Source organism: Gigantopelta aegis, chromosome 12 (assembly GCF_016097555.1).
Source record: "Gigantopelta aegis isolate Gae_Host chromosome 12, Gae_host_genome, whole genome shotgun sequence".
Taxonomy (NCBI): Eukaryota; Metazoa; Mollusca; class Gastropoda; order Neomphalida; family Peltospiridae; genus Gigantopelta; species Gigantopelta aegis.
Genome location: NC_054710.1, coordinates 1,132,533 through 1,154,609, shown reverse-complemented (window position 1 = coordinate 1,154,609; position 22,077 = coordinate 1,132,533). Strand labels below are relative to the sequence as shown.

The 22,077-nt window shown below is 40.1% G+C and overlaps 1 long non-coding RNA gene across 1 annotated transcript; it reads left to right on the top strand.

The window, feature by feature from the left end:
* The first annotated feature begins 2,225 nt into the window (after positions 1-2,225).
* LOC121386901 lies at positions 2,226-21,617 on the top strand. The gene is made up of 2 exons (XR_005959730.1): positions 2,226-2,567; positions 21,232-21,617. It is a non-coding gene; the product is annotated as an uncharacterized LOC121386901 (long non-coding RNA).
* The last annotated feature ends 460 nt before the right edge of the window (positions 21,618-22,077 follow it).

Sequence of the window (22,077 nt, the reverse complement as noted above, 5' to 3'; positions counted from 1 at the left end):
TTTCAGAGGTGTAATATTCTTTGTTTAGCAGCAATACACATTCAAAAATTGCATGTCCATGAAAATAACACCTTTTCTGCCATTGACGTCTGATTAGCTATACTGAAGTAAACCCGAATGACCAATTCCTGATGCTAGGAATCACCGTCTCTCTTGAACACTGAGTAATACATTGTAGGCCTACATGCTATGATCATATGATATCAGACTACTTCCTTCATTGCCTTCTCACCAGTTCAGCAGTCACAGAATCATTCGGTCACCCACTTCCCCCATAGTCTTGTAATTCTAGCATCATCCTTTTTACTCAGAGAGTATATCCGTCGAGAAGATGCAATAGAAGGTGTATCAATGACACAGAAGATGTTCCCTTCACTAATCCAACAAGTGTCTTCTTCGTTTGGCCAGTGAAATAACTTAGAAGGTCCGTGAGGGTGCATGAAACGAATGAAGAAGTCTCCATGCTCTTCTGAAATGTCCTCAACTAGCCCAACCCATGCCTCATTGTCATACAGACAACAAACATAGTTTTGCTTCTTGGCTTCAATGGGAGGCTCCTCTGGTAACTCTGTCATATCATCCTCAGAATCCTGGACAGATACTAGTTCTGGTGGGTCACTCTGCAGGCTTGTAGGCATGCATCTTTGACTTAGACACTGGAACTAACCGGTGAAATTGCTGTGTTCCCATGACCGTTTTAGCCACTTGAAACCTCCCTTGTAGTTCCAACTCATGCTTTGCTATGTGTTCTGGTGTGATGTTGAAAAAGTGAATACCTGGAATACTCTTGATGAATAAGTCCATGACAGCCTCCCTGGTCAGGATTGGGTCTGTGTAGGGACACTGCAAACTGGCCTTTGTCAGCAACCTCTTCACCGTCCCCCCAGTTCCATCACAGGCACTTTTGCCGTGGCTTGTCGCAAAAAAGTTCCATTCACCTTCCAACCCAAAGTCCTCTTCATGATGGCACAGGTTAATAAAATTGTTCTTATATTTATACTGTCCAGCACAGCCGTCAGTGAAATAATGGATCATTTTCACATGAGGAAACTCGGTCTGAAGGTATGGAATAACAACACTCAAGAAAGCATACACAGTTACAGTTGAGTGCTTCCTAGTGTCACTCACTACACAAATGTTACAGTGTTCGAGGGTTCCATCAGCCAATCTGCAGTCAATCTAATTAAAATTAGCTCCACTATTACATGTGGATCTAAAGACAGCCAGTTGGAGCTCATGTCCACCAATCAAAACCTTACTTGCAGAATCCTGCCAGTGATTTAAAAATAATTTGAAAACATTCCGAATTATCCTGAGGGTATACGACATGTTTCGTGTGAATTACGAATGCCTTAAAACATGTTTTATTTTATAAAATAAATAATTTGTAATGTAAAACTGAAGACTGATTTAGTTTTTTTTTATTTTATAAATAAATAAATAATTTTTAATGTAAAATTGAAGACTGATAACCCACCCTGTACGTATTGGTATGGTTCGCTGTACTGCGGCCACTAAAATAGACTCGCCCGATATTTTTAGAATTTGTATGCTCCCAAATAACGTTATAAAAGACGAAGTGTGATTGGTCAATATTTAAATTATTATTTACAGACGAAATGTTACCTGGACATTGGCAGTGTTGTTAGTTTTAAATCACTGGCAGGATTCTGCAAGTAAGGTTTTGATTGGTGGACATGAGCTCCAACTGGCTGTCTTTAGATCCACATGTAATAGTGGAGCTAATTTTAATTATATTGATCTGCAGTATGCCACAAAAGGATGTAAGGTAGCCTGTTTATTTTCCCAGTGGAAACTCTGAATCTCATCCTGAACAACGTACGAGAAATTTTCCACAAAATCACCTTGCAGGACAAAGTCAATGCTTTCCTAAATATTAAATCTAGCCCTGAAACCCTTTCAGTAAAGTTAAGCAGGTCAGAAAACTAAAATGGCAGCAGAGTACATGTATCATTGCCAAAGGCCCACAAGCCTTGGGCATTTGGGTCAAACTTTTCAAGTATAAATCAGTGTCAAGGTAGACCTTGTTCACACTCTGTGACTGGGTGTACAAATACATTATGTAGTACATCACTGGATGAAGCCTGGTTTCAGACTGGGTTGTACTGTAGTTGATTGAAACCTTGTTCAAAACCACTGGCAAGGCAATATGACATGACAAAATGACTTAATAGGTTTTATGAAGAAAACATAATACTTACATATCAACATCTGACATAGTGTCCAACTTGAAAGCTTCAGATTGTCAAAGAAATGCAGATCAAGAAACTTCTTTGTCTTAAACTTCTAATTGCCATGTGCTCAATGGGGATTTCCCCAGGGGATTTCAAGGAGTACCTGACATGCCTGAAGCCACACTTCCTGTTAACCCTTTGGGCCTGATTGTGTAGAATCTCTCATGCCATTTGGCATCTTTTCATATCCTTCAGGCATTCCTTCAGACATGTCAGGTGGATTTTGACTCCAAAGATGAGTTTTTGGTCTCAGAGAAGTCTATACATGTAGAAAATGTACATTGTAATGCATTGTATCAATCATCCGTGCAGGTATGCATTTTAAAAATCTATATTGTGGCTAAACAAAAAAGATTACACCTCTGAAACTTTTATATGTTTTAGTTAACATGTGGGAGATTAAATTACAAGAAAGCTCATTTCAAGGTCACGTGATCCACATGGTCAATTTCAAGGTCATAACAAAGGTCAAACGGTCAGTGTACCCCAACATTCTCCAATCTGAACAATAATGGCAGATTTGGAATCCTTGTCAAATTGTCTTTCCAACAATACCAATATATACTTGTTCCTGAGATATAAGGGTTCAAAGGTTGGCGACCACGCCCATTTTGGCCGAAAATCTGAAACTTTGGGGGGGGGGGGGGGGGGGCGTATCTCCCACACCACTGGTTCAATTGGCCTAAAATTTGGATTTGGTGTTGTGGGATCCCAATCAACAAGTATACCAAGTTTCATAAAAATCTGAGAGCGGTTGGGTTTAACCCATTGGGTGATTTGACACAGAATGACCCTTTTGTACTGTCCACTAAGTTATGATGTTGTCCACTAGCTGTTACTAAATGTCCAAAATTTGCATCACACTTACAGCCAATATTTCAGGACTACACTTTAAATAGTTTACACCATTATGTGGTATACACAATAATGTAAGAGACATATCAATACAGTGAAACCCCTCTAAACTAGACACAAATGGAACCAAGTAAAATGTGTGGTTTTAAGGGGAATCCAGTAAAGATGAGTTCTGTTCTGTACTGATATCTAAAATGGTACCATGAAAAATGTCTGGTTTACAGAGGGTCCAGTTTTGAGGGGTTTGACTGTAGTAACATGCTAGCATTAACCCCGACAAAATGACATTTCTACCTATTTGCTATAATTGAAGGTGACTTAGCAGACAGTAGCATATAGTAAATATTTCCCATCATATATTATCATGCACGCTTTTGTAGATTTTTGGTATACTTTATCTACTTTGTGATAGAATGGTTAAACCCATTCAGTATATTGGTAGTTTTGTGATTTTAGATGGGAAAATCTACTTAATCAAGGGTTTTACAGAATTACTTAGTGATAAAGCAGGATGGCTGATAATGTCCATTAGGATTTGAGGGGTGTCCGTGTGTTTATTACACAATACCCTGTGATCTTTTTAGTGTGTCTAGACACAGAGTCTGGGGACCGTCTAAATATACACCTGCCAATTAGGAACCACAGGTACAGGCCACGGAAAGAAAAGACCAATTAACCAAGAAAACACTGATTATTATTTCAGTATGTGCGTTAATTTATGTACAAAACATAATACTGTTATTTGAACACTTTGACAATGGTGGTTTATTTTGTATTGAAAAATTATATATACTTGTTGCTGGCTTACTAGGATGGATGATATTACAAAACATTGCGATGCATTCGCAAAAATCAGGTATGTTTTGTTTCTTCAGTTTGAAGACTAATTCCTGAGGTGACACGTTAGGTATTATATAACCACCAGCTCTCCAGAGGGCGTATTCACTGGGATGGAACAAAATGGCTGCACCCGTTATATATAATAGCCGTTTTATTAATTAACTATACGAGCACACAAATATGCTATTCAACCTGAGTCATACCTACACACTGCAGAATTCTCTCCCTTGCCGGATATGCGCAATGCTATCCTTGCTCGGGCTACCTGTAACTTCATTCTCAATTCTGCAGTCCACCTGTTAACACCTGTTAAGCTTTGGCAAACAGTTTTCTTTACTTGTAATTTTGTGTTTGTTTTTTTGGTTGAACTTGACATACGGTTGGTAGTTGGGAATTCTGTGTTTGAATTTACCATGTCCGTACGCGAGTTCGTTGACAGCTAGCGCACGGAAAGTTTGTGCGCGAGATGGTTGTCTATTTCCGTTACGACGTAAAGACACACACGTGTTGTGTCCGGACTGTCGGTCTTGTTTCTCTCAGACCGTCAGTGTGATATCTGCGCCACGTGGTCTCCTGACCAGTGGGGTTCGGTTCGGTTTCGCAAGACTCAGGGTTTTCGGTACCAGCAAAATCTTGTCGTCTGCTTCTGGCAGTAGTCGGCAAGTCGGGACTTAGGGGTAGGTCCCATAAGTCTGTAGACACTTCGAAAAGTGTCCGGAAAGGGGGGAAACACAAGGGTGTTTCTTCGTTGGTCCGTGTTACGGGTACAGTTACAGATACTTCGGGAGCGCCCCACCCCCCCCGGGCTCCTATTGTGACCGTGGTACGTGTGCCGTCTTCGTTAGTGACGGTGCCTTCTTCTGTTTGTGTGGCTTCGTCGCGGGCGTCACCATCGTCGTTACGGTTACCTTTACAAACAGAAGAGGGGCAGGGTGGAGTCGTCGCGGCACCGGTTTTGACGACTTCATCGGTTACCGAGCACATGCACTCCGTTGTGCATAGGTCCACTGCTTCGTCCGCAAAGCAGGTGGCCCCGACTTTGCCTTCGATTGCTGACAGTCGCTTCGGCACCTCAGAGTTCTGCCAGTTTGCTTCGAACTGAGCCAGTTGTTCCGATGCCGGGATCCGTCTCTGATGGCATCCCGACTGATGTTTACCGTTGGGTGGAGGGCTCATCCCGTTTGGGTCCTCCGTTTGCATATGTTTACCCCAAGGGTCCGGTAACTTCGGTAGCAACGGACATCTCCTCAGAGTTTGCACCGTCTTTGGTCCCTACCTCTTCGACTTTACTCGATAGAGGACGAGGTTCGCGCAGATACCCCTCAGCTGGGGGTACTCTGTGGCCGCAAACTCCGATCGTTCCGCACTTGGCGCAGGAACGACCGTTAGGCTTTCAGGAAACGTTGTTTCGGAGTTTTGTGGAATTTTTGAACGCTTCGCCTCAGTTGGGATCATTGCTTTTGCAGACGGGACCGTCGGGTGCGGCTCCCAATTCTTCTTCCCCCCCCCCCCCCCCCCCCCGGTTTTTCCGCCAAAAACCAGCAGAAACTGCGTCTCGAACAGCAGTTTGACGATGCAGTTAGGGATTGTCGTTCGGGGTTCCTATTGTTTCCAGTTCGGGAGACGCTGCCCCAGGGGCGTCTCGGGAGACGCTGCCCCAGGGGCGTCTCGATTAGGGGGAGGAGTCCATATAGATCTTCGGGATCCAGTGGACAGTGACCTGGCTTCAGAGAAAGCGTCGGTTGGACCGGATTCTGTCGCTGACCCAGCTCTCTCACTTCGGTTCGTAGGTAGAGGAGGAGGAGCGATTATCCGGCGGTTCTGGCTTTTGTCAGGGACCAGGTCCGACAGGTATGCAGGGACGCTATACCTCAGGTTGAGACCCAGCCTACATTCAAGGGTGTCTCCTTCGGGAACCGTTCTTTGAATTTGGTCACTCCTCGTGAGGAGTCGGGTTTACCACTTGCCACAGGAGGCGCACAGTTCACTTGGGTGACCATTGATGTGTTGATCACTGGGCAGTGATGTTATCTTGGGAGTGGGGTGTTGATGAGTACCCAACGGCACTGCCTATGGGGGAAAATCTTAACGGGGGAGCGCGCATTTTTCGTGCCGACTCCTATGAGACGTTGGGGGCGGATTTTCATCGAACATCCGGCAGTTTGTTCCCGCTAGTGTCCGAGCCGCTTGTTCCCAACATCGCCGCATGCTGTCAATTGCCAATCGCGGAATCTGGAATCGTTCGAAAGCGGAACTAAGTCGCATGTTCCAGGTTAATAACCAAGTTAGGTACGTTCCTATTTGGCTTTGGATAAGGCTGTCGAGAGCCTTCCCGCGATGGCGACAAGGCTGGTTTGGATTGGCTGCCCGTCAAAAGCCTCTAAGCATATCGCTCAGTTATCTGGCCGATTGTTGTGCCGCGAACAAGTCTTTTGTTACGGCGGTAGACCAATTACCCTGGCGGGTTTGAGTGCGTCAAAACGTTGCGAAGACGTTTTTTCATACACGATCGGTACATCTTGAAAATTTACTTTTCGGTCCCGATTTTAATATTTGATCCTAGACAAGGATTTGTCGCCGACCAGTCCCGAACACTCGACCCTACAATACCTCTGGTAAGCGCTCCGGTCCCGGCTTGTTCGGGGACGTAAGCCTCCTCCTGACTGCAAAAGGCTGCTTTTTTTACAGTCGGCCTCAGATCCCTAGGTGCCTGACCACTAGGAGGCAACAAGGTAAACAAAGCCGATCGTTACGATAAGCGCAAACCAGGACCGCAAACCGTCGTTACTTGCATTACGTTTCTCAGTCCAAACAAGGCGTTGTGCGCCTACGGGTGGTAAGCGGTTAGGGGTGAAGGGTACGGGAACGATCGGTCAGTGTTTTGCTTTCGAGGTACCGTTAGCAACCCATACCCGTTGGGGGCAGCTCCGCCATTTCCTTCGAACTGGTGCAAGCTGCATGGTCTCGACCCCTGGGTTCTGTCGGTCGTTCGACAACCTGGTTACAAAATTACCAATTTATCTTCGAGCCCCACCCGCATCTTACTATCCTCACCCGGTGGAAATGCCGCCTGTTTAACGCTCTCGCCACGAGTACCTCGGAGCTTTTTAGTGGTAGAGTATATGATTGCGCGAGTTTCTCGACAAAGGGGACATCAAGAGAGTCACGTGAGTCTGGACAACTCAGAGGATTTATTCTCATCTTTTCATTCGCCCGGACAGAAAAATGGTGAAGGGACGACCAATCACTAAGATTTGAAGCCAATTGAACATCTAGGGATTACGTACAGTAACAGTATGCGTATAGTCTCCATCTGCACTAGAAGAAAAAAGGAAACGCCTTTCTTCCAGTCCGGAAACCGCTTTCAAATTGGGGAGTGGGCTGCGTCGATCGATCTGAAAGACGCATACCTCACGGGTCCTCAGGGCACAAGGCGTTTTGGGAAGACTGTGGTCTGCCGCTCCACTAATGCTTAGCGAACGGGGAGAAAACCACTAAAGAGTGAGTACGAGTTACGTGTGATCACCCGTTCCGGTTTGGCGACGAGGTCACCATGCTTTTGAAAGGCAACGTGTGGGTAGCTATAGCAGGCCACAAGACGGACCCGGATAGGTGGTCAACTGTTCAAATGTGTTACAGGGGTTCGAATTGCTAACTCGTATACTGGATCCGATTAGGTTGAATCCCAAGGATTCGTCGCAACGAAGGACGTGTCAGACCCAATGTCAGAGGAGTAGTCTTCAGCGACACGATCATCCAATTGGGTTTTATTCCCATTTGGTGAAATCGGAGTTTAACGCTGGCTCAGATTTTCACATATCTCGGAGTGGCTCGTCGATCTTATGGTAGCGTCGGTTAGTCCCACCGATGGCGCGTATCCACAATTTCCAAACGTCGGCGCGACCTTTTGATGGGGGATTCAAAGTACTGACGGTACGATCTCTCCACGTGGTGTTGGGCCACCTCGAATCTCTGGCCTCATGATCGTGCGGTTTCAGACGATTCAAACGACCACTCCAGTGGCATTTGTCCCCACGGTGGGACGGTCACAATTGGGACACACGATAGTGCCTATGCTGGCCCATGGTTCACGTCATCCGATACAGGAGTGCCTGGTCGGAACAGTGCATGTCCCCTATCGGTTCCGTTGCAACCCCCCTGCTCCGGATCTGATCCTGTTCACGGATGCGTCGCTGCACGGGTACGGGGCGCATCTGTTAGATCAACACATTTCAGGGTATGGAATCTCTCCGAGAGGAAGCTTCATATCAACTGTTTGGAGATGGAGGCAGTGCATCGTTCCTGTCGTTCATTTCCGGTGTGTTCATCGACACAGTCGAAATCTGTTGAGATGCGACAATAGCGTCGGTAGTGGCATATCTCAATCATTGGGGTGGCAACCAAAATCGGAGACTTTGGGTCGCAAAGCTCTTGCGATTTTGGAAATTCCCTGCGACCAACTAGGGACCACTCGTTGGGCGAAACACATTCCTTCATCGGTGAATGTGTATAGCAGATTCCCTCAGTCGACATATCCCTGGACATTTCCCTGTTTTAGACGGAGTGTATGTTGACCTCCAAAGGGGTGGTTCGCAGCGGTTCTTCGGGTGTGGGGGCAGTCCAACAGGTGGACATGTTTTGCCACCGGTTGACAACCAATTGCCGGTGTTCCCGTGTCCCCGGTACCGGACACATTGGCGTTGGAGTACGACTTCGTTAAGTATGGATTGGACGGACTGGATTTTATGCCTTCCCTCCTCCTGTGCTTACTCAGCAAGGTGTTGACCAAAGTGGTCCTAAAGGAGAACCTTGTCACGTGACCCGGTTGATAAGCTCCTCTGTGGGTGGCACAGCCCTGGTTTCCCACAGCTCCTGTCAACTGTTAGTGGCAGTCCCGTTCCGGTTACCAGTGTTTGTCCGATCTACTCAGCCCAGCGACTGAGTTCAGACGGTGTGGCATCCGAAGCCGGGAGGTCTTCCAGCTTCACGCGTGGAGGTTATCAGGGCTGTCCTTGCGCCACAGAGGTTTTTCGACAAGAATTGCGCATCTCGTCTCTTCAGCAAAGCGCAAATCTTAACCGAGTCGGTTTTATCAGTGTCACTGCGTATGTGGGTTCGTTGGGCGAACGCACGGTGATTTCGATCCCTTATTTGCCTACTGTCAACGATTTAGCGGAGTACTTTTCTGGCGTTGGTCCAAGAAAGGAAACTTAAAGTCACGGACAGTGAAAAGTTACAGAGCTGCGATTTTCCACTACTCTTAAACAGTGTGGATGTCGTGACTTTTGTCTACGAACTTGGTGTTGCATGATTTACTTAATCATTACAATCCAACGGTTGAAACGAATTGTCCATTATTCCAAATGGAGTGTCCCCTTTCTGGTGTTACAATGCCTCTTTAGGTGCGCCTTATGAGCCTTTGAGGTTTGCTAGTCTTCGTGCCTTGACGTGGAAGACTCTGTTTCTGTTTCACTGGCAGCTTGTCGTCGGATCAGTGAAATTTACGATACATACCGCTTTTTTGCATGACTTGGTTGATTACAATTCGGACTGGTCTGTCACTTACGTACCGACCCTATTTTTGTTGCTAAAACAACCAGTCTCCGGGGGAAGAGTTTTCCACCTACTGTCATTCACAGTTTATCTCGTACCTGTCATCTGATAACTCGGATAGACTTCTTTGCCCGGTGAGAGCATGAAGTATTATTTGGAGCGTACGAAAAACCGGCGGCAGGGTACAAAGAGATTGTTTATTTCTTATACCATTAGGCCAGGTGATGTTACAAAAAATGCTTTGTCTCGATGGATAGCAGCTACCATCAAGCTAGCATATATGAGATGGCGGGTGATCATGTGTACGGAATTTCCTCTGTTAAACCACATGAGATCCGAGCCATTTCTGCTTCCCTGAATTTTCATGACTCTTTAGATATTATAAAGGTCATGATGCAGGGGTTTGGAAAGGACGGCACACTTTTGACCGTTTTCTATTTCCGGGATATGGCGGTGGTCCCGACGGTACGCGTAGGATCCAAACAGTCATTGCGGGGTCTCAACACGTCGTGTCTGTGCGCAGGGCAACGGAAAGGGGTCGACCTCTTTTCCGTCCGACTGCCATCGATTCACGCTTCGGACATGTTTAACACTCCACCCTTTTTCTGAGGGCTGGTTTTTTTTTGTAGTGTTGTCTACCGTTTCCTCTCCCTGGGAGATGTTTTTTCCTCCCTTCATGGGGATGAGTTTTTCTTTTGGGAAGCCCCTTTTTATTCCCAAAAGTTTTTTGACTCCTTGTTACCATATGTCGTGGTTCGTCCTATCTCCATGTCATTACTTCAAAGGAGCTTTTGGGTACGGGTAAGTCCTCTATTTCTTACCTCCTCCCATAATGTTGAATTCACGTGCTCTAACGGTGTCATTGCACGTCCGTTATAGCATATGTGTTGTGCTAGCACAGTAAGTTGAATAAGACTATTAGAATTTTTTTTTCTAATTTTCATTATTATTCATACTTACCTAGTGCTAGCACAACAAACTTTACCTCCCACCCACCCCTATGAGGCTTTCCCTCGGTGGGTGGACTTTGAACCGAGAATGAAGTTACAGGTAGCCCGTGCAAGGATAGCATTGCGCATATCCGGCAAGGGAGAGAATTCTGCAGTGTGTAGGTATGACTCAGGTGAATAGCATATTTGTTGTGCTAGCACTAGGTAAGCCAGGCCAATGCCTTAATTCCCCTTCCTTTAAGAGTTGTAGAATATTATATTGTAGGTAGGTAAATCAATGGGTTTTTTTACATGGGTTGGTTAATTTGCAGTTGTTTGTTACAGATTAATGTAAAAATAGCAAAATATTGCACAACACTGATACTGCACCTGTGATATTTTGTTTTTAGAATGTTGATTCTCTCCTTGTTTCTTCTTTGAGGAAAATGCGATGGGGAAAAGCAAACATTGTTGTTTAAATGACTGAGACATAATATATGAATCCTGGGTTTTTTCTCCCTCACCATCAATGTTTTATGTCCCCCACCCCTCCTTTGTGGAATCTGTAACCTGAATAATATCAGTCTAATAGTGTTCTTTTTGATAATGTTCTGCTTATTGTTATGGGTTGTTCAGTACAATTAGCTGCTAATTAATGTATGGTGATCTGAATAATCACCAGAACAAAAATTAATCTTTGTATTTTTTTCTTTTTTATGAAGAAAGGAAATATTTCATCATAAATCAAGATGTCTTGGATCTGATTGAGCATAAATTGTAGATCAACACATATTACTCTAGCTGAATGATCTAATGCTGATGTCATTATGTTAGTGTGCTTAATTACAAGTCCAGAATTTGGTTTGTTAATTATAGCTATTTGTTTCACAAAAGATTTTCTTATAGTGTTAAATGTTAACTTTATTTATATAAAACTGAGAATATGTATAATTAATTGACTATATTTCAGGTATTATGTTTTATTGAAAATTTCAGGCACATGAATTATGTTTAACTGAAAATATCAGGGATTACACAATGTTCAAGTGAAGTGGACATTACATAGGCCTATATTATATTATCTCGCCTTCATGTAAAATTCTTTAATCTCATTGGTTGTTTGCCGTTAGACAAATCCTGTATCCCCCCTGTGGGCGGAGCCAAATTCTCTTATACCCCGTCTGTAATTTCCAACAGTTTCCAGCCGCCCCAGTTAGCAATAATTAGATTATAAATAACATTGATACTCAATCAAGTATACATAATTAATTTTATTTTTACTATAAAATACACTATTTCAATACTTTTAAAAGCTGCAATGTTGAACTCGGCCACCTAATTACGGTCGTGGTTTTATTGTATTAATGCGCGATTAGCAACAGTTGTGGGTTTTTTGTTGTTTTTTAAATATTTTTTTTTTTTTTTTACTACATACATTTCTGATAAAAAAAAGTTTTTATTTTTTTTATTTATTAATATCTGTTTCAGACAATTTCGTATTACAAACATTTGAAGTTAAAAACTCGTTTATCGATGGAACTATTTTTCGTTCGCGTCCGCTTGGTACGGCTCCGTTAATAAATTATTAACAATTAATATCTGGCGTTATTTTGTTTATTTGGCTATATGGTTTAACATGTTGGCAAGATAAATTCATTGTAGAAGCATGTCTCCAGGTATATGGCTTTTTAAGTACCCTCTGTGTGCTCTTTTAGCCCCTCGCCTTCGGATCGGGGTAAAAGAACACACATAGGGTACATAAAAAGCCATATACCCCTCGTGACGCTTCTACAACTTATATTATCTGAAAATTCCAGGGATTATTCTTTAAAAAAAATTGGGGGTGGGGGCATCTTTAATTTTAACCAGACATGAAATTTTTATATGAAATGTTTACTGAAACTTGCCGTTTTAAACTTACCAACACCCTTCAGTCAATGGTGATGTGTCTGAACCTTTTTGAAAATCGGTATCAGTCAGTCAGTGAACCAACAGTGACGAGGTATAAGAAAAGAGCACTAGTCACACTTTCACAGATACTAGTAGTGTAGTACCCATTCAATCTAGGATCACCACTGTGTATCAGTTAATAAAGTGTGAAGTCCTGTGGCATGCATCTGCGTTAGCGAAGCTTGACATTTGTAGATTCATTTAGTATGACAATACTTTGCCTCAAGTAGTACTTAAATGAAACAAAAAAGTTAGGGAAGAATTTTGGTATTTTTAACTACGGCAACATGTTAAACATTTATTTACAATAACGAAGCTTAGTCGCAAGTTAGTGGTGTTCCACCAACTGATATTCGGACTTAGCAATATCCATTGACAATAAATAAATACACTTTTATTTGTTATGCAGTATATACCAGAGGCTGAAACTATTGCGGGGTACCCCCCAAAAATGGAACTGCAATTTATAGCAAAAATGACGGTTGCTATTAAAAACAAATTAAATCTCTTAAATGATACGTGACCCCCCATTTTCTTGCAGCTAGATTAGATGTGAGGTGCCACATTTCTATTGTTGTACTTCCTGGGTGTGTTGAAACGCTGCTCATATCAGTTTTATTAGTAAACCAGTGGTTGCAAAACAAGGCGTCGCATGCGGCGTTTACTACCCTCATTTCCGACATCTATTTTCGCCACAGTTGCTCAGACTCCAGTTCATATTTCCTTGGTTCTTGTTTGAATGTATAGCTAGGCTTGTATGGGTTAATTTTTTTAGAAAAACTTTGAGTTTCCCACGAATACAGCGTCCATTACTGCTCACTGCCTTTGTTTTTAAAATATATTTTGTTTTGATACATGAGCACACTAGACCCCGCGGAAAACGGACGGAATTCCCATTGTGAAACGGAATTTTCCGTGAAGTTAAAAAAAAAAAAAATACTATTTTACTATTGCCACACGATGTAAAACTGATGATTGACCCGTGCGCAGTACTATTGCAAACGCGAGACTGGATTATGTGCTTCACGGTAAACCAAATGGTCACATTGGGAACCAATCAAATACTTCGCGAACGTTTGCTTGCTGAACTTGGGGCTGGTTTACTGCTTAGTCTGTTGCGCCTGCGCAGATGGGACAGGTTTTTTTCCAGGAGTAAGTTTATCCAGCAGTTTGTCGCTAACGCTTGTCTTGGAAGACAGATTTTTACGCTACACATTAAACCGAATGACCATTTCAGGAACCACCAGTCAAAATATGTTTGCAAACGTTTAGCAAAAAACGGCTGGCTGAACGTTGCAATGTTACATTATTTCTGCTGTGTCATATACCAGAGGTTGAAACTAATGTGGGGTACCCCCAAAAATGGAACTGCAATTTATAGCAAAAATGACGGTTGCTATTAAAAACAAATTAAATCTCTCAAATGATACGTGACCCCCCATTTTTTTGCAGCTAGATTAGATGTGAGGTGCCACACTTTCTATTGTTGTACTTCCTGGGTGTGTTGAAACGCTGCTCATATCAGTTTTATTAGGCAGTAGGAATTGATTTGGTCCATTGGAACAATTAACGGCCATTGCAGCAGTGATAGAATATAATAAACTGAGTGGAACACGGAACCGCACTGTTTCTTAAAGAGTTGAAATGGATTTTATAATAATAGTAATAATTTCGATATATAATGTACTCTTTTATTGGGTTTATTTTATTTATTATTATTGTTATAATTATTATTATTATGATATTAACTGCTCTATGGGAAAACTAACTCTTTTTGGGGTGGGGTGGGGTGGGGGAGGGTAAGCTCAATTCAGCAATATTATGTGAGTCATGTACATGTCCGGTACCCCTGTCTTCACCTCACAGATAATAATAATAATAATAATAATAGTACTACTACTACTAATAATACAAATAATAATACAATGTATCAATATGTTACTTGTAAAGCCTAGGTATTGTTCTGTATGTTTTTCTTTGGTTGTTACTTCTTCAGCGTTTGGTTCTTTCTTTCTTTTTTTTCTTTTTTCTTTCTGTTTCTTTTATTGTTGCTGACCAGTTTGGGTATCTTTTATTTTATTTTTTTAAAATTTGGGGGGGGGGGGGGGGGGGAGTTGGGGTTGATAGATCAATTGCTCTAGCTCGATTCCGCTTATATGTTAAAGTCATAATACTATCACAGACCATTGACCTGTTTAATCACCCAACAATTTATTACTAGAACATATATATATATATATATATATACATTTGATTTGTCCCTAGAAGTATTTTATTCAAACAACTTTATCACGCTTGATAGTGATAAAAAAACCGAGGTATGGCCAACAACCCCCCTAACAACAACACCGCCACAAAAAGCCCCACACAATTGATTTGGAAACATGTAGGGTATTGTATATTGAGTCTGCTGACGCAGTGTCAAGAATTGTTTGTCAAACTGCCGTCATCAGAATGCAAGGCCGTTGTTGGCGAATTTTATGTTTGCATTGTAAACATTTTATAGAGTAACAATCCCGACAGGTTCGGTCTTTATGTGTACATCTACTAGTCGAGTAATTTATTTCAAGTCGTACACTGATTATCTAACCACCTGACTAATACAGCTTGAGATTACCACGTCCATTTTCCACAACGTCAAATTCATTATTGTGGCCACATGGCCAATTACAGGTATTAGAATCTTACTATGTCATATTAGTATTCAAAATATCATATTAGTATTCACTCGGTGATACTAGTATTCACTGTCATATTAGTATGCACTATGTCATATTAGTATTCACTATGGTATATTACCGTATTTGACCGGAAATTAGCCCATGTCTTTGAATAAGCACTATGTCATATTAGTATTCACTATGGTATATTACCGGTAGTACTCACTGAGTGATATTAGTATTCAATATGTAATATTAGTATTCACTATGTGATACTAGTATTCACTATGCCATATTAGTATTCACTATGTCATAGTGGTACTATGTCATATTAGTATTCATAATATCATATTAGTGTAACAGGGTGCTCGGTACACAAATGACAACAACTGGTTATGAAGCTTTGCACAGTTTATTGCAGATCACGGAGACGAAACCCATCTCTACAATAATAAATAACAATATATAATAAATATACAGTATAACCATTATCATTCTGAAAATACACTTATTTACAACAATTCATTTGAAAATCCTACTATTATTATATATATTAAAAAAATACATTAAGGTAAAAAATTATGTCAAATACATACAATTATTCCTTTAAAACATTAATGACATACGACTATCTAAAACATTACTGACATACGACTATCTAAACTGTATATGCATATTTCAACTGTTACAAATTAATCTTACCATAACTGACATATAAACATGATAATACAATGATATATAACATTCTGGTCAATAAAAATTACAAAATAGGTAAATGTAATTATAGTAAAAATACTTTTACTACTAGCTGATACTATAAAATGAGATAATATTACCAAACCTGTGAGGTTTAAGATGTTCCGTTCAACCATATCCACCGTCACTTATAGACTACTGTAAACCTGAAGTTAAAATAACTTCTTTTAAACAGAGTAAATAAAATACATATTTTAAGATAAACCCTTTTACAATTATTAATTCCAAATACTCAAAGGAAAAGAAACATGTATACATATAAACGGAATAACTTTAATAATAAATAAGTTATTTTAAATATTAAGCAGAATACCCAACTTATACATTTATATTCAAACATTGCTAATAACATTACTAATGTTACTGTTTATAACTTTAATTATATTTATTGCATTATATTTAGAAAATATTAATATAACATGTGTTTAATATATTAAGTTAGACTAACCTTTACATAAATTCTTATATTAAGATGCAGGACACCAAAATATCAGGAGCCCAAAAGAAACCACCATCCGGTATAACTCAATAAATGCAGAATCGCTACCTTCTAACATCAGCTGATCATGTCATGGTCAGCAGCCCAATCAAAAACTAAAAACACTGTCTTCACAGACAGCACATGAAAATAGTCCTCACAAGAAACAAAGAGATGTCACAGGTATTCACTGCCCACACAGGTAAAACATGCAATTTGAAATTGACCACACAAGCCAAGTACAGAAAGAAATATACTGAAGAAAAGAAGTTATGGGACATGAAATACAAAACTAAGTTTACCATGTTATAATTACAGAAAGTACATGTCTGCCACATTAGTATTCACTGTCATATTAGTACTGTCATACTAGTATTCACTGTGTCACATTAGTATTCAATATGTCATATTAATACTCACTATGTCATATTAGTATTCACTATGTCACATTAGTGAGTCATACTAGTATTCACTGTCATATTAGTATTCAATATGTCATATTATTACTCATTCATATTAGTATTCACTATGTCATATTAGTATTCAGTGTCATATTAATACTCACTGTCATATTAGTATTCACTATGTCATATTAGTATTCAGTGTGTGTGTGTGTGTGTGTGTGTGTGTGTGTGTGTGTGTGTGTGTATACATATGTTTGTAAGCCCTTTGACGTATTCCTCTTTCCATTAAGTGAACCAGGACTGATATATCCAATAGCCGATTATTGGTTCGTTAAACAAAACAAATTTCAATTTAACGCGATATTATTAATTGCAATCCGCATATCAACTCTCCGGAATAGTCCGAACAAGAGGTCGGAATAGCTTTCGGATATCGGTTTTTGTTTGGTAACCAGTTTATTTTCTGGTATGTTTTTACAACGTATTTTGTGTAATGCTGTATGATTTTCAGTTATAAACTACAAACTGAACACCTACATATAGTGATATTGAAGTAAGTGACTACATACACTGTACATGTTCACTATTGTTGTGCAGGAACGTTTATGTTGGTAACGGCCATAGCAGCAGTGATATAATATAATAAACTGAGCGGAACATAGAACCGGACTGTTTCTCAGTTAAAATGATGGGTTTCATAATAATAATAATTTCGATATATAATACACTGTTTTGATGGGTTTGTTTGTTCATTTATTTATTTATTTATTATTGTTGTTGTTATTTTAATATTAACTGCTCAATGGGGAAACTCACATTTTTTTCTGTTTTTTTTCTTTGTTTTGTTTTTTGTTTTGTTTTTTCGGGGGTGAGGGTGTAAGCTTAATTCATCAATATTATGTGAGTAATGTACATGTCCAGTAACACTGTCTTCACCTCATAGATAATAATAATAATAATAACCTCTTTTTTTAATATTTTGTTTATTGTTGCTAGCGGGCTTGGTTTTTGTCTGGTTTGTTTGGGGGTTTATTTTTTTGGGGGGAGGGGTAGGGGTCGATAGGTCAATTGCTCTAGCTCGATTCCGCTTATATGTTAAAGGCATACTATCACAGACCATTGACCTGTTTAATCACCCAACAGTATATTACCAGAACATACATACATTTGATTTGTCCCTAGAATTATTTTATTCTTGAAAAGAACTTTATCCCACTTGTTACTGATAATAATAAAAATAATAAAAACGAGTTATGGCCAACACCCCCCCCCCCCCCTGCACACACACACACACAAACAACAACTGTAACAACACCACCACAAAAAACTAATTGATTTGGAAACATGTAGGGTATTGTATTTTGAGTCACGTGACGCAATGTCAAACCTTGTTTGACAAACTACCGTAAAGAGAATGCAAGGCCGTTCTTGTAGAATGGGGTAAAACAGAAGCAAAAAATACACTAATGAAAAGGTTATTTAAAAGTCAATTAAAACATTCTCAGGTCAGCTCATTTTATGTTTGCATTATAAACAGTTTGTAGACTGACCATCCCGACAGGTTCGGTCTTTACATGTACATCTACTAGTCGAGTAATTTGTTTTAAGTTTTACACTGATTATCTAACCACCTGACTAGTACAGCTTTAGATTACCACGTCCATTTCCAACCCTGTCAAATTCATTATTGTGACAAATTCGCTACAACCCCATGACCAATAATGCAGTTACATATATTAGTATTCACTATGTCATATTAGTATTCATTATGTCAGAGGGCTTAGGAATATTCACATTTTAAAAGGCGTACAAGTCCGGTCTTAAAATTGTACCTAGGGGTGGGATGTACCCCAGTGGTAAAGTGCTAACTTGCTGCGCAGTCGTTCTGGGATCGATCCGTCGGTTGTCCTATTGGGCTATTTCTCGTTCCAGCCAATGTATCACGACTGGTACATCAAGTATCGTAGTATGTGCTTTTCTGTCCATGGGAAGGTGCATATAAAATGTCCCTTCCTGCTAATTGAAAAATGTAGCAGGTTTCCTCTGATGACTATAGGGGCGGAATTTAGCTCAATCTGTTGAGTGCTCGCTTGAGGTACTTGCTTCAAAGGATCGAAACACCTTGGTGGATCCATTCAGCTGATTGTTTTTTTTTCTTGTTCCAACCAGTGCACCACAACTGAACAAAGGTATGTGTTTACCTGTCTGTGGGAAAGTACATATAAGAGATCTCTTGCTGCATTAGGAAAAATGTTACGGGTTTCCTGTACAAGTCAGAATTACCAAATGTATGACATCCTGTAGCCGATGATAAATTAATCAATGTTATCCAGTGGTGTCGTTAAAGAAAACAAACTTCTTCGGATGACTATATGTAAGAATTACCAAATGTTTGACATGTAATAGCCAATGATTAATTAATCAATGTAGCCTAGTGGTGTCGTTAAACACAACAAACTTCTTCTTTTTCTTTAAATTGTACCTAAACAACAAAAAATGGATTGTAAATTAGATTTATATTTGCCAAAGTCAATAAAATTGTTATGTTCGCTGGATAGCAGAATATTTATTTTACACTAAATCTAGAAAAGAATGTTTGCATGTTAAAATATAACGAAATATGACCAAGGTTAATACAAGTCCCGGTTTTATGGACTTCTCATGGCAGAGTTAAAAATAATAAATAATAATAACATCGCCAAAATGTCAATGCTATGTAATTCCCTTCAAATCATTTTTAATGGTACAGGAGCGTGTTTGGTATTCCGAACGAATGTTATCACCACTATATATCACCATCCCTTTAACTTTGTCTAGTTCATCCATCCTGGTTCCTTCCATCTTCATAAATCAAGGCTAATATTCGTTCCTCGTATTCAGCCTTGATACATGTCGTCAAGAAATCGTGTCACAAAATGCTTAAATTTCATTGGATGCGATGAGATCTGATTGCAACGAATTGCAACGCTCCTTATAGATTCCCTTGTTATTGTAAACAAAGATGGCAGCGTCAGCGTCCGGCGGTTAATTTTTGATATTGCTTTCAAAATTGTCACATGTTACCGATGCTGTGATTGGTCAGCAATGTTATCGTGTAAGGGACATAATCGGTGTTACAAATTTTTTTTCCAATAGAGGGCGCTAGTAGTGGATATCAGTAATCTTGACTACATGTATCAAGGCTGAATACGAGGAACGAATATTAGCCTTGATTTATGAAGATGGGTTCCTTCTAGCTTAGTTAACATTTTAAAGTACTAACATCTCCTTTAAATTTAGACTGCATATATACTTTGAAACATTTCTTAGTTTGCTTAAATTAGTGAAGACATTTTAGGACAGTAATTATTAAATTTCAGGGATAATTTTCTTCAGCACCATGTTCCGATGTATTGAACGCAATTCTGTGATGTTAAATGCTAGTAGATCTACCTAATCAATTTTCAAAACTTGACAGCAATTGTTGCTAACCAACGTTTTGAAAATAAAGGTCACCTGCATTCCATTGAAGCAAAGGAATGAAGAAAATATTTTATTTAACGACGTGCTCAACACATTTTAATTACGGTTATATGGTTAAAGATCACACAGATATAGAGAGAGGAAACCCGTTGTCACCACTTCATGAGCTATTCTTTTCGATTAGCAGCAAGGGATCTTTTATATGCACCATCCCAAATACAGGATAACACATACCACAACTTTTGATATACCAGCCGTGGTGTACTGGCTGAAGCAAGAAATAGCTCGCTGATGGGGATTGATCCCAAACCGACCGCGCATCAAGCGAACGCTTTACCACTGGCGTACGTCTTTCCCCGCATTCCAATGACATTTTAAATGAATTTATAAGCCTTAATATGAATGCATGATTTACTGGTAAGTGCAGCATCGCAAAAACCAAAAGTCCAGCGCCCTATTTAGGGCCGTAGCGAGGAAAATATTCTGCAGTCATTTCAGGGAGATAATACTTAAAACGTCAAATTAAATAACCACTAACTGCCACCCTGGTATTCTGGCCTCGATTGTCATGGAAAATAGCAAATAGATGTATCTGGTTGAGTATGGTTCAGATGTAGCTATTCAGATATGTCCTGTCTCTTGTATGTTTCTGTTCAGGAGTTCATATACTGTCACGTTAATCTTCTGTATGTTTCTGTAGGTTGAGGCTGTTCACATGACTGGTGGTCCTGACACGTTGATACCTTCTGTCATCAGCTTTGTACCTTGTAGGTTGATTACTGTTCAGGAGACTGGAGGTCCAGATACGTTAATAGCTTCTGTTATCAGCTATGTTATCCTTTGTAGGCTGATTGCTGTTCAGAAGACTGGAGGTCCTGACACATTAATAGCTTCTGTCCTCAGCTATGTTGTCCTTTGTAGGCTGATTGCTGTTCAGACTATTGGAGGCTCTCACAACGTAATACTGTAATACCTTCTGTCATCAGCTGTGGTAAGCTGAATGGACCACAAGTCCACCATGCCGCAAATGCCAGAGTGGACCAGTTTTAGTTTCTGTTCTATTTATTCATTTATTGTTTTCTATTTTAGTGGCTGATGTCTTCACCCCACATCTGCGGAGATGCGTCAGACGTGTATGGATTTCTAGTTTGAGAGAAGCTCACCAGGAAACTTTACATTCTGATCACCAGTAAACTATACATTCTGGCCACCAGTAAACTATACATTCTGGCCACCAGTAAACTATACATTCTGATCACCAGTAAACTATACATTTTGATTACCAGAAAACTATACATTCTGATCACCAGGAAATTATACATTCTGATCTATACTGGTAAAAAAGTAAGACGGGAGTGCAAAACGTGAACTGAAAACCTCCATCTGAAAATCAGTATGTCATTAGCTGCTGTTACAACTACAAAATGTGAAGTCTGCTCAAAGTTTTGTAGAAATAAATCTGATTTAGAAACACACATGCGCGTCCATACTGGTGAGAAACCTTTGAAATGTGATATGTGCAAAAAATGTTTTACAAATAGTTCCTGTTTCAAAACTCACAAAATGCTTCATACTGGTGAGAAACCTTTTAAATGTATTGTGTGCAAAAAATGTTTTGCACGCGAAAGAATCTTAAAAAACCACATGTTTATTCATACTGGTGAGAAACCTTTCAAATGTGATATGTGCACAAAATGTTTTACAAAAGTTCATGCCACCTTTCAAATGTGAAAACTCACAAAATGCTTCATACTGGTGAGAAACCTTTCAAATGTGATATGTGCACAAAATGTTTTAGAGAAAGTTCCAGTTTGAAAACTCACAAAATTGTTCATACTGGTGAGAAACCTTTCATTTGTGGACTCTGTGCAAAATCTTTTACAAGCAAAAGTGACTTTAAACGCCATATAATGATTCATACTGGTGAGAAACCTT